Source organism: Ursus maritimus, unplaced genomic scaffold, assembly GCF_017311325.1.
Source record: "Ursus maritimus isolate PB19 unplaced genomic scaffold, ASM1731132v1 scaffold_30, whole genome shotgun sequence".
NCBI classification, from domain to species: Eukaryota; Metazoa; Chordata; class Mammalia; order Carnivora; family Ursidae; genus Ursus; species Ursus maritimus.
This window is the reverse complement of record NW_024425564.1, coordinates 18946063-18957477: the sequence shown is the minus strand read 5'-3', so window position 1 is coordinate 18957477 and position 11415 is coordinate 18946063. Positions and strand designations below refer to the sequence as shown.

Below are 11415 nucleotides of genomic sequence, written 5' to 3'. Positions count from 1 at the left end.
GGTGCTCTGGTCAAGCCTTCTTTCCTACAAGTGCCCTTCTCATCAAGTTCCAGAGGTTCTTTCTCTGTCCCAGCCTCCTCAACAGTGACAATGTTTGCTACATCTGACTCTGAGAGAACCCTGTCTTGTGCTCTCAGACCCCCCAAGTCCACACCCTATTATTTCATCCTTTCTAAGGTTGTAATCTCTTTAACTCATCAATGTACTCTGGGCCCTGAGTAGAGTCAAAGTGTCATCGGAAGACTAACGTGAATCCTGGTGTCACGGACCAGGACGAGAGGTCACTCATGGTGGGCGAAGGAGAGGAGAACTGAGGCCCGGGCTGGGCAGCCTTCCTGTCCAGACTCCAGATGCCAAGTGTCAAAGAAGTGACTTCTGTGTGAGGTGGGCAGCAGGAAGCCAATCGAGTGGGAAAGCCCAGTCAAATCCTTGGAAAAGGGGAGCCCAGACAGGGGCCGGAAGAAGCATGCCATGCTATGGAGAGCCTTACTGCCCTTTGGGAGGAAACCCATGAGGCCCTCGGAACGACCTGGCTGTGCTAGGTCAGAAACTTGGAAATCGGCTATTTGCTGTATTCTCTGTTGTTCTCTGTTAGAAAAGTCTTTCTTTTTCTTCACACAAAAGATTTCACATATGTATTACTGGACGAACCTACTGGTGCAGAAGCATAGTAACAGAAAAATCATTTCTCCGAAAAAAACATGTCTATTGTTCAGGTGGTTGTGACGTTTACAGAGTGATAGGACCTTCACACAGTATAACTATGTGTGCCATCTCACGCACAATCCCTCATGGACGCAGCCGGGGTCTTCTCCCGTGTCTCCTCTTGGAGTTGTACCTGATTTTATTAGCAGTTTTCATCCAAATCCACTGGGAAATGGGACAATTCTGCTTTTGTTTCTTGCCCAGGAATCACTTGATCCTGAAAGTCTTGTGAGAAGACATGGGGAGGAGCAGTCAACTGGACACACCAAAATGGCGGAGAAAAGGAGAGAGAAGGCAAAGTCTTTTTTCAGAAGTTCCGGTGTATCACAGCAGTCGTAAGGGAGAAAGGGGAAGAGTTGTATGTGATCTTTGGTGGGCATACGAAAGCAGTGGCAGCATACTAAATTGTCAAGCGTCTGGGTTTTGAAGTGACTTTTTCTTTCTGCCACTTCCTCTTTGCAATTCCTCTTCCAGACTTCTGAACCTTCCCACTGCCCTAATTCTCCCCTCCACCGCCTCCTCCATCCGCGGGCTGCGCCACAAGGCTGTTTCCGGCTCCTTGCTCTCTGTCTGTCCACTCTGCCCTCAACAATGCGAGCTCTTGGCAAGACTTCAGTTGTGACCTCCAGGAGGATGACCCCAAGCCTTTACCTCTAGTCTTGAACTTTCTCTGGACAAACTTTCAAGCTTCCTCTGGGCCACACTGCCTGGAGAGGTGATCGCTGTCATGTCAGCATTGCCAAAACAGAATTCAATTCTTTCAATCCAAACTCAAAACTTTCAAAATGATCTTGGACGACCTCCTCATCTTTAACCTCACATCCGGTTACGAAAGCATATCGACCCCATGTGCACTGATCTCGTCACACTGCCCTCTTCTGTCCCACATCCATGTCCCCACCCAATCTGGGCTCCTGCTCCCTCCCCGCTCCACCATGGCAAACCATCCTAGCTGGTCTCCCCACTTCCATTCTCTACCCATCCCAAATCAACCTAGATCAACCCGGACAGATTTTCCTTCCCCAAGCCCAGTCAAGGATTTCGACTCCTCGGCCCAAAGTGCCTCACTCTGCCTGCCATTCAAGGTCACAGATGGTGGGTGTGCCTTCACCAAAATCTACCACTGTCTTTCCCTCAATATAACCTCCTGCTTCCCTGGCTCTTTCTTCTCTCTAGAATGCTCTCCTTTGCAATGTCACCTGCTCAAAATGCTTTTATCCTCATCTAAAATGACCTGGCCTGCTTGGACCCTTTCCTGATACCCTTTGCCATGTGCCCTGCTTCACTCTCGTGCACCTGCCCAGTGCTGCGGGCTCCCCACGGCGTCGGCCCTTCTCTGCCCTGTATCATCGCACAGCCTGTGCTCCTTTCCCTTCCCCGGCTCCTTCTTCCGTGCCCCACCACAGCACATGCCACCACCTCTCAGTGTCCAGGCCAGAAACTCTGGACGATTCCCGATGTCTTCTTCTTTTTCACCCTGCACTTAGGTCCTCAAAAATCTGCCTCTGAGATAGCCCTCACGTCTGTCCTCTCTGGTCATCCTCCCTTGCTCTGCGTTCTCTCTGGACACCCCCATCCAGGGAGCTGCCCCGAGGCAGGCAGCCTGCCATCTCCACCCTGCTCGCTGCCTGTATGACTCCGGGGAGGGTGCTCAGCTTCTCTGAGCATCAGTTTTCTCACCTGCAAAAGGTTAAAAAAAAAAAGAAAAAGAAAAAGAAAAACACCTCTCCAAAATTTCACACACACACACACACGCACACACACACAGAAACTAGTATATATGGTAGACACTCATAAAATTAAAGGTTTATGATTTTTTTGGCTTGAATTAATAAAGCAATTCTCCACCTGGCCCCTGTTCAGTGACACAAGAATAAAGCCCAGTGCTCTCAAAGTAACCATGCACTCGATAAAAAACCCCGTGTGATCCCACCTACACTTTCAATGCCAATAACCGTCAGAATATAATCTTCTTATCGGTAGTTTTCTTTTTTATTTTTTTTTCTTTGCTTAGCCTGTAAGGCCATACATGCTGTGGCCCAGCTGTACCTTTAACTGCTCTGAGGAGCCCCCCAGACCGAAAAGCGAGCAGTCTGCCCAGTGTGGCAAGCCCTTGCACAGACCCAAGCCTTGCACATGCTGTTCTCAAGGCCTCTAATCATCCTGACCCACCTTCACTTCCCTCCTCGATGCTTCCCACACCAACCAGCCCCTTGTGTTCTTCAACAGCCCAGCTGTCACCTTCTCTGGGAGGCCTCACTCTCTGGCCCCCCAGGAAATGGAGGGAGCTCTCCTCCGTATTCCAATCATCCCAACGCTTACTCTGAGTGTGAGCCCCATGGTGGGGCGGGGAGGGGGCGGGTTTCGATCTCATGACTCTGAGATCATGACCTGAGCTGAAATCAGGAGTCGGACACCCAACGGACTGAGCCACCCAGGCCCCCCAGTCCGTGCTATTTTCCAGCTGACTTACCTGGCTCTCCTTCCAGCTGAACTCGAGGTCCTTGTCTTGTTGGACTGGATTTCCCCAGTGCCACACTCTGGACCTAGAATGTGTACACAGATAATGATTTTGTATTGACTGATTGAATAAAAGAATGAATCCCACCCCTGGCCCCCAGCCTCATATATTGTAAGTTCATCAAAGACCAGGGTTGTATTTCTTCTAACGTCTGCCAGTGGGTCCTCCACTAAACAGATTCTCCACCAATACTTGGCTGTTTAAAGAACAGCAAGGAGGACAGTGTGGCACAAGCACAGTGAGCAAAGGGGTCAGTAAAGTGAGCCACGGGGGCCAGAGAGGAATGGAGCTTTGAGGCCATAGGAAGGAGCGTGGGCTTCATGCAATAGGAAGCTACTGCAGGGACTGAAGTAGATGAACACTTTTAGATTTATTATTTTATTTTATTTTTTAAAGTAGGCTCCATGCCCAGTACAGAGCCCAATGGAGGGCTTGAACCCACGACCCTGAAATCAAGACCTGAGCTGAAATCAACAGTCGGACGCTCAACCGACTGAACCACCCAGACGCCCCCAGATTTATGATTTTAAACGAAGCCTGACGGTAAAGGCCACGTGCTGTATGATTTCATCGTCTGACATATTTATCACTGTCAGAACCCTCCCCAGGAAACGCGCAGTTTGCTCCTCTATAAGACGAGGTTAGACCAGCTGACCTCCAGGGTCACATTTTTTTTTTTAAAGATTTTATTTATTTATTTGACAGAGATAGAGACAGCCAGCGAGAGAGGGAACACAAGCAGGGGAAGTGGGAGAGGAAGAGCAGGCTCTCAGCAGAGGAGCCCGATGTGGGGCTCGATCCCATAACGCTGGGATCACGCCCTGAGCCGAAGGCAGGCGCTTAACCGCTGTGCCACCCAGGTGCCCCTCCAGGGTCACATTTAGTTCCATGTTTTTTGATTTCTTATTAAAGAAATTTTTATTAAAATGACTGTTAGGCCAGAGGAACAGAACCTGGCATAGTAATTTCAGGAAAGGGATCCCTGGTCTCTGTTTCAGCAGCCGTGGAATATGGCGGGAACGACCTGGAAGGTTTGGATTCTTCACTGGTTTGAGCTGTTACCACTGGAATGACCTTAGAAAAGTCATTAACCCCCCTCCAGGTTTAGTTTTTGTAAAATATGGGAGCTCTAGGGGGTGGCTCCTGTGGTCCTTCCAACAGAAAGTTTTCATTCTAATTCATCCTCATTTCTGAAGGCAACCTAGACCAGTCTTGGAATAAAGTATGTATTCACCATATTATAGATTTTAAGGATTTTAATAAAATTAATGCCATTGGTGTTTTTCTGCTAAAAAGACCGAGAGAAATACATGGAATACTGTGCATATTTTTTTAAAGATTTTATTTTTTTATTTGACAGAGAGAGACAGCCAGTGAGAGAGGGAACATAAGCAGGGGGAGTGGGAGAGGAAGAAGCAGGCTCCCAGCGGAAGAGCCCGACATGGGGCTCAATTCCAGAACTCCAGGATCACGACCCGAGCCCAAGGCAGACGCTTAACGATTGAGCCACCCAGGCGCCCCGGAATACTGTGCATACTAAAAAGAATGTGGTAGCTTCGTCTCCAAGACAACACCGCATGGTGGATGACACCAGGGGGGTCGTGGAGGCAAGGCCAAGGACAAGAAGTGGATCCCCATCACCAAGCTGGGTCACCTGGTCAAGGACAGGAAGACCAAGTCTGTGGAGGAGATCTGTCTCTTCCTCCGGCCCATCAAGGGCACTGAGAGCATCGGCTTTTTGCCTGCGTGCACCCTCGAGGATGAGGTTTTGAAGAGTGCGCCTGTGTACAGCAGACCCGCGCTGGCCAGCGGACCAAGATCAAGGCATTTGTTGCCACCAGATTTTACAATGGACACGTCGGCCTCAGTGTTAAGCGCTCCAAAGAGGTAGCCACTGCCATCCACGGGGCCATGATCCTGGCCAAGATCTCCATCGCCCCCCATGTGGCGAGGCTACCGGGGGAACGAGATCGGTAAGCCCCACGCTGTCCCAGGCAAGGTGACTGGCCGCTGTGGCTCTGTGCTGGTGCACCTCACCCCTGCAGCCAGGGGCATCGGCATTGTCTCAGCCCCTGCGCCCAAGAAGCTACTGGTGATAGCCAGCATTGACGATGGCTACCCCCTCGGCCAGGGGCTGCACTGTCACCCTGGGCAACTTCACCAAGGCCACTTCTGACGCCTTTTCAAGACCCACAGCTAGCTCACCCCTGACGTCTAGAAAGAGCCTGTGTTTACCAAGTCTCCCTATCAGGGATTCACTGACCACCTTGTAAAGACCCACACCAGAGTCTCTGTGTACAGGCCCCAAGCTCCTGCTGTGGCCACCCATAATTTTTTTGGTTGTTTTTTTAAATTGAATTTTTTATTTAAATTCCATTTAATTAGCATATACTGTCTCATTAGTTTCAGAGGTAGAATTTAGTGTTTTTTAAAAGATTTTATTTATTTATTTATTTGAGAGAGAGAAAGAATATATGAGCTGGGGGGGAGGGACAGGGAGAAGTAGACTCCCTGCTGAGCAGGGAGCCTGACATGGGGCTCAATCCCACCCAGGACCCTGGGATCATGACCCAAGCTGAAGGCAGCCACCCAACCAACTGAGCCACCTAGACACCCCTGGAATTTAATGACTTATCAGTTGCATACAATACCCAGTGCTCATTACATCACATGTCCTCCTTAATGCCCATCACCCAGTTACCCCATCCCTCCAACCACCTCCCCCCCAGCAACCGTCAATTTATTCCCTATAGTTGAGACTCTCCCTCTTTGTTTTTGCCTTATTTTATTTTTCCTTCCCTTCCCCTACGTTCATCTGTTTTGTTTCTTAAATTCCACATATGAGTGAGATCATATGATAATTGCCTTTCTCTGACTGACTTATTTCACTCAGCATAATACCTTCTAGTTCCATCCACATCATTACAAATGGCAAGATTTCATTCTTTTTGATGGCTGAGTAATATTCCATTGAATATATACCACATCTTCCTTATCCATTCATCCCTCAGTGGACATCTGGGTTCTTTCCACATTTTGGCTATTGCCCCCACATAGTTTTATACAAGAAAAGTAATTGAAGCCTGTAAAAAAAGAATATGATATATTTATAAATAGGGACTTCGAAGATGTCCTGTGAGGATTGCTAGGTTAGAAAATTGAGTTAGAAAACAATATGGACTGTAGTCCCCCCTTATCTGTGGTTTCAGCTACCCATGGTCAACGTCAGTCTGGAAGCAGATGATCCTCCTTCTGACACATTGGCAGAAGGTCAGTAGGAGCCTAACATTACGTCACAGTGCCGACGTCACTCACCTCACGTCATCTCTTCACATACATATTTTATCATCTCACAGCATCACAAGAGGAAGCAGGGTGAGTACAGTAAGATATTTTGAGAGAGAGACCACATTCACCTAACTCCTATTACAGTCTAGTCTCATAATTATTTTATTTTTAGTTTTGGTTGTTAGTCTCTTGCTGTGTCTAATTTATAAATTAAATTTCATCATAGATACGCATGTACAGGGAAAAAACATAGTATATGTAAGGTTGGGTGGCTTCAGGCATCCACTGCAGGTCTAGGAACGTATCCCCCATGGATAGGGAGGGACTAGTGTATAGTATGATATCATTTCATGAGAAAATAGTGTGTGCACATATAAGTACCCAAATCTTCTCCTCACTTAGTCTTTACTATCTTACTACGCACCACAATCCAGCGGCTCAAGGCAAACACACAGAAATCAGTCACTCTTGGTTCCTCCCTTCCTTCACACCTTAGCTCTCTCTTCACAGGAGATAAGGGGAAAGTTGCATGGACATTGCCCTTGGGAAGTTTTATCCCTTCTCGAGGGAGAAGACAATGCACAAAAGAGGATGAGAGAATACATTGGAATAGATGTTATAACTGAAGGAGAGAGAGCCCCGCTGGCTAGGGTGGTCAGAGAAGAGGCATGAGGGGGCTGAGTTGGGCTTGAGGAGGAAGTCGGGCTAGATGAGGGCAGGCCAGAGGAGCAGACATGTGAGGGAAGTGGAGGGAACAAGTGTGGCTTGTGAGGGGAAAGGGGCTGCTACTGAGGCGTGGCTGGCAAAGTGCGCATGTCCAGCTTCTGGGGCTGCCACAACACAGCACCACAGATTGGGGGCTTAAACAACACGCATTTATTTTCTCAGTTTTGGAGGCTGGAAGTCCATGATCCAGGTGTCAGCAGGACTGGTTTCTCCTGGAGCCTCTCTCTTTGACTTGCAGATGCCTTCTTCTCCCCTGGGTCCTCACGGGGTCCTCCCTCTGTGTGTGTCTGTGTCCTAACCTCCTCCTCTTTTAAGGACACCAGTTAGAATGGATTAGTGTCTACCCTACTGACCTTGTTTTAACTTAATCGCCTCTTTAAAGACCCTGTCTCCAAATACAGTCATATTCTAAGGTCCTGGGGGATAGGACTTTGATGTATGAATTTTGAGGAAATGCAATTCAGCTCGTCACACTGACTATGCCTACGGTGTGGTAGATGGCCAGGAAATGGGTGAAAACCTGAATAAATGAAGCACGGTGAGACTGTCTTGTTTATGGCACAGCAGGACATTTGTGGGACACATAAAGTGAGAAAGAGCATGGAGAGAGAAGACGAGATCCAAGCTCTAAGACACTCTTGAGCAAATGAATGCCATGATGTTGATGTTGCTGTAAGCACGTCAGATGGCAATGTTCTGCCCTGCGGTTTGGAGCAGAGGTGAGCCTGGGGGCAGAGACATCAGGTGAAAGACCATTTCAGTCATTCCAGGTGTAGGGTGACAAGAGTCTTGACTAGGGTGGTGGCCACAGAGTAAAAGCTGGAGACAGATGGGTGTGCCTGGGGGGTTGTTTCAAGCACCTGCACCCAGCTGATACGTCTGTGAGGGCCATACGCTGCCGTGAGAACAATGAGTCCTCTAGAAACTGGAAAGGTAATGGTTACCAAAGCTGCGTAAGATGATCTCATAGGTCCTGGGACACCAATGACTCCAAACAATTCCTTTTGATTCAGGGCCCTCTCAGTTTGTCCCCACCCTGCAGCTGGGTCTACCTTGCACTTGAACATAATTGGGTTGCACTGGGACAGATTCTTATTAGTTGGCAGAGGCATTAAATTCACGGCCACCTTGTCTTGGATTTTGTGGTTATCTCCCCTAGTCACACCTTTTGTACCTACCAGGAGGTCCTCTCCCTTCTTCCATACTTCTGGAAATTCTACCTGGATTTCAAGGCCCAGTTTATATACTGCCTTGTCCACACAGCTGTTGGTGGCACTACAGCTCATGTGGCACTCTTGGGTGAGCTCTAATCACACGTATTTATACTACAAGATGCATATGACATGAAATAAGGTATCATGCCCATGCTTGAGATGTTTGGAACATTAATACGCCATGCAAACTCCCCCATGAGACTCTAAAGTCCTAGAGGTTATGGATTTGGACCTTCTTTTGTATTTGTTACACTACAAAGACCTAGTGTATATTAGGTGCTCAACAAATTCATGCTGAGACAATAGCCAATACCCCAAAGGTCCATACACATGGAGTTAGTGGGTAAAAAGGGCAGAGATAGAATATAAGCATATTCGTTTCAATCCACAGACATGGCCTCTAAGTCCCAACCCCACCAGTTTGCTCTGTACTTCCTTAATATGGCTCAAAAAAGCATTAGCCCCAAGTCAGAAGAGATTCTTAAACCTCCAAAAGGAGCTTCATGGGTGGGAACTCGAAGTTCACTTATCCTCACATGTATAATGTTGATAAAAGGGTTGAGTGGACCAGACTCTTGGCAGTCTGCTTCCAAGGAGATGATTAACCTGTCCTGGGAAGCAGGTGGGACCAGCACCTGTGATAAGGATCATGCAGAGGGCCTGAGGGGAGCTGGCGCCAGGGCAGCCTCCGGGGAGGAAAGCAGTTGTTTGAATTCTCCTCAAGAGAAACGAACAAAGGAGAATTGGCAGGTTTTTTGGAAAAATGTAAAAGCTGATCCTCAAGTGCATATGGGGTTGCAAGGAGCCATGAATAATGAAAAGAATCTTGAGAAAGAAGAACAAATTGGGAGGACTCACACTTCAACACTTATCACAGAAGTACAGTAATCAGATGAGTGTGGTGCTGGCATAAGATAGACATATCGACCAATGCAATAGAATTGAGAGTCTAAAGATAAGTTCATGTGTCTACAGTCAAGTGATTTTCGGCAAGGGTGCCAAGTCCGTTCAAAGGTGGAAAGAACAGTCTTATGTTCTTATCAACAAATGATGCTGGGAAAACTGGACTTCCACATGCAAAAGGATGAAGTTTGGGCCCCTATCATACACCACACACAAAAATTAACTCAGATGGATCAATGACCTAAATATAAGGTCTAAAACCACAAAACTCTTAGAAAAAAAACAGAGGACTAAATCTTTATGGCCTTGGATTTGGTAATGGAATCTTAGGTATGACACCAAAAGCACAAGCAACAAAAGGAAAAATAGATAAATCAGATCCATCCATTTAAAAAATTAAAAACTTTTGTGCACCAAAGACATTATCAAGAAAACAAAAAGACAACCTATAGAATGGAAGAAAATATTTTCAGATCAAATATCTGATAAAGGTTTGTCTAGATTATATAAACACCTTCAAACACTCAACAAGACAAACAAGCAAATTTAAGAAATGGGCAAAGGACTTAAAGAGACTTTTCTCCAAAGAAGATATACAAATGGCCAGCAAGCACATAAAAAGATGTCCAACATCATTAATCATTAGGGAAATGTAAATCAAAACCACAGTGATTTAGCACCTCCCATCCATTAGGATGGCCATTATAAAAAATGAACAAACAAAAAAACAGAAAACAAGTGTTGGTGAAGATGTGGAGAAATTGGAATGTGAATGTAAAATGGTGCTACCACTGTGAAAAACTGATGTTTCTCTCAAAACACTAAACACAGAATTACCATATGCCCCAGCAATTGTACTCATAGGGATATACTTAAAAGAACTGAAAACAAATGTTCAGATACTTGTCCACCAGTGTTTACTGCAGCATTATTCACAATAGCCAAAAGGCAGAAACAACCCAAGCCTCCATCAGCAGATGAATGGATAAACAAAACATTGTATAATATACAATGAAATATTATTTGGTCCTAAAAAAAAGAAGGAAGTTCTGATACAACATGAAGGAACCTTGAAAACATTATGCAAAATGAAATAAACCAAACACGAAAGGTCAAGTATTGTATGGTTCCACCTATATGAAACATCTAGAATAGGCAAACTGATAGACACCGAAAGTATAATCGGGGTTACCAGGGGCTGGGAGAGGGGAGAATGGGGAGTTATGACTTAATGCTGATAGAGTTTCTGTTTGGGTGGTGAAAAAGTTTTGGAAATCAATAGCAGTGATGCCTCTACAACATTGTGCATGTACTTAGTGTCATTGAATTGTACACTGAAAAGGGGTTAAGACGGCAAATGGCAAATTCTGTTATCTATCTATGTTTTACCACAATTAACAAATCTTACAAAATGAAACAAGAATTGGCAGATGCAAGGAGGAAAGAGAAATGCAACGTGCATATGGCGCTCTTCAGAATGGGTAGTTACTGGGACAGTGTATGGTGATGGCCAGCCTTTGAGTCCAAAGATATTTTGTGCTAGGCACCAAAATAGGCCCACATTAAATCATAGGCACAGAAGACTTGCTCCAGCAAATATGGGAGAAGAACATTGACCCCTAAAGTTATGAGACTGCCCCACGGGCTGTCTGGTCACCCCAAGCTGCCAAGGTAATGACTCTAAGGTCACTTTCTGTGCCCAAGTTTATCATCCCAGTGGCACTTAATTCCTCTGCCATGTGAAGCTGAAGTCTCGTATCAAATATGGAATGTTATTAAAAAATGCCTCAGCTAACAGATGCCTGAAAGCTTCCTTAGCTCAAAAATGTTTATTCTTCCAGCCTCCCCGAGGCCTCTGGGTGGCTCAGCTGGTTAAGCAGCCGCCTTCCCACTCAGGTCATGATCCCAGGGTCCTGGGATCGAGCTTCACATCAGGCTCCCTGCTCAGCGGGGAGCCTGCTTCTCCCTCTCCCTCCACCTGCCGCTCCGCATGCTTGTGCTCTCTCTCTCTCTCCGTCAAATAAGTAAATAAAATCTTTAAAAAATTTTTACTCTTCC

General features: G+C 46.4%; 2 pseudogenes; one reads left to right on the top strand and one right to left on the bottom strand.

The window, feature by feature from the left end:
* Window positions 1-347: 347 nt before the first annotated feature.
* Window positions 348-1416, bottom strand: LOC121106115 (annotated as a pseudogene).
* A 2820-nt stretch (window positions 1417-4236) lies between these two features.
* Window positions 4237-7772, top strand: LOC103665149 (annotated as a pseudogene).
* Window positions 7773-11415: the final 3643 nt, after the last annotated feature.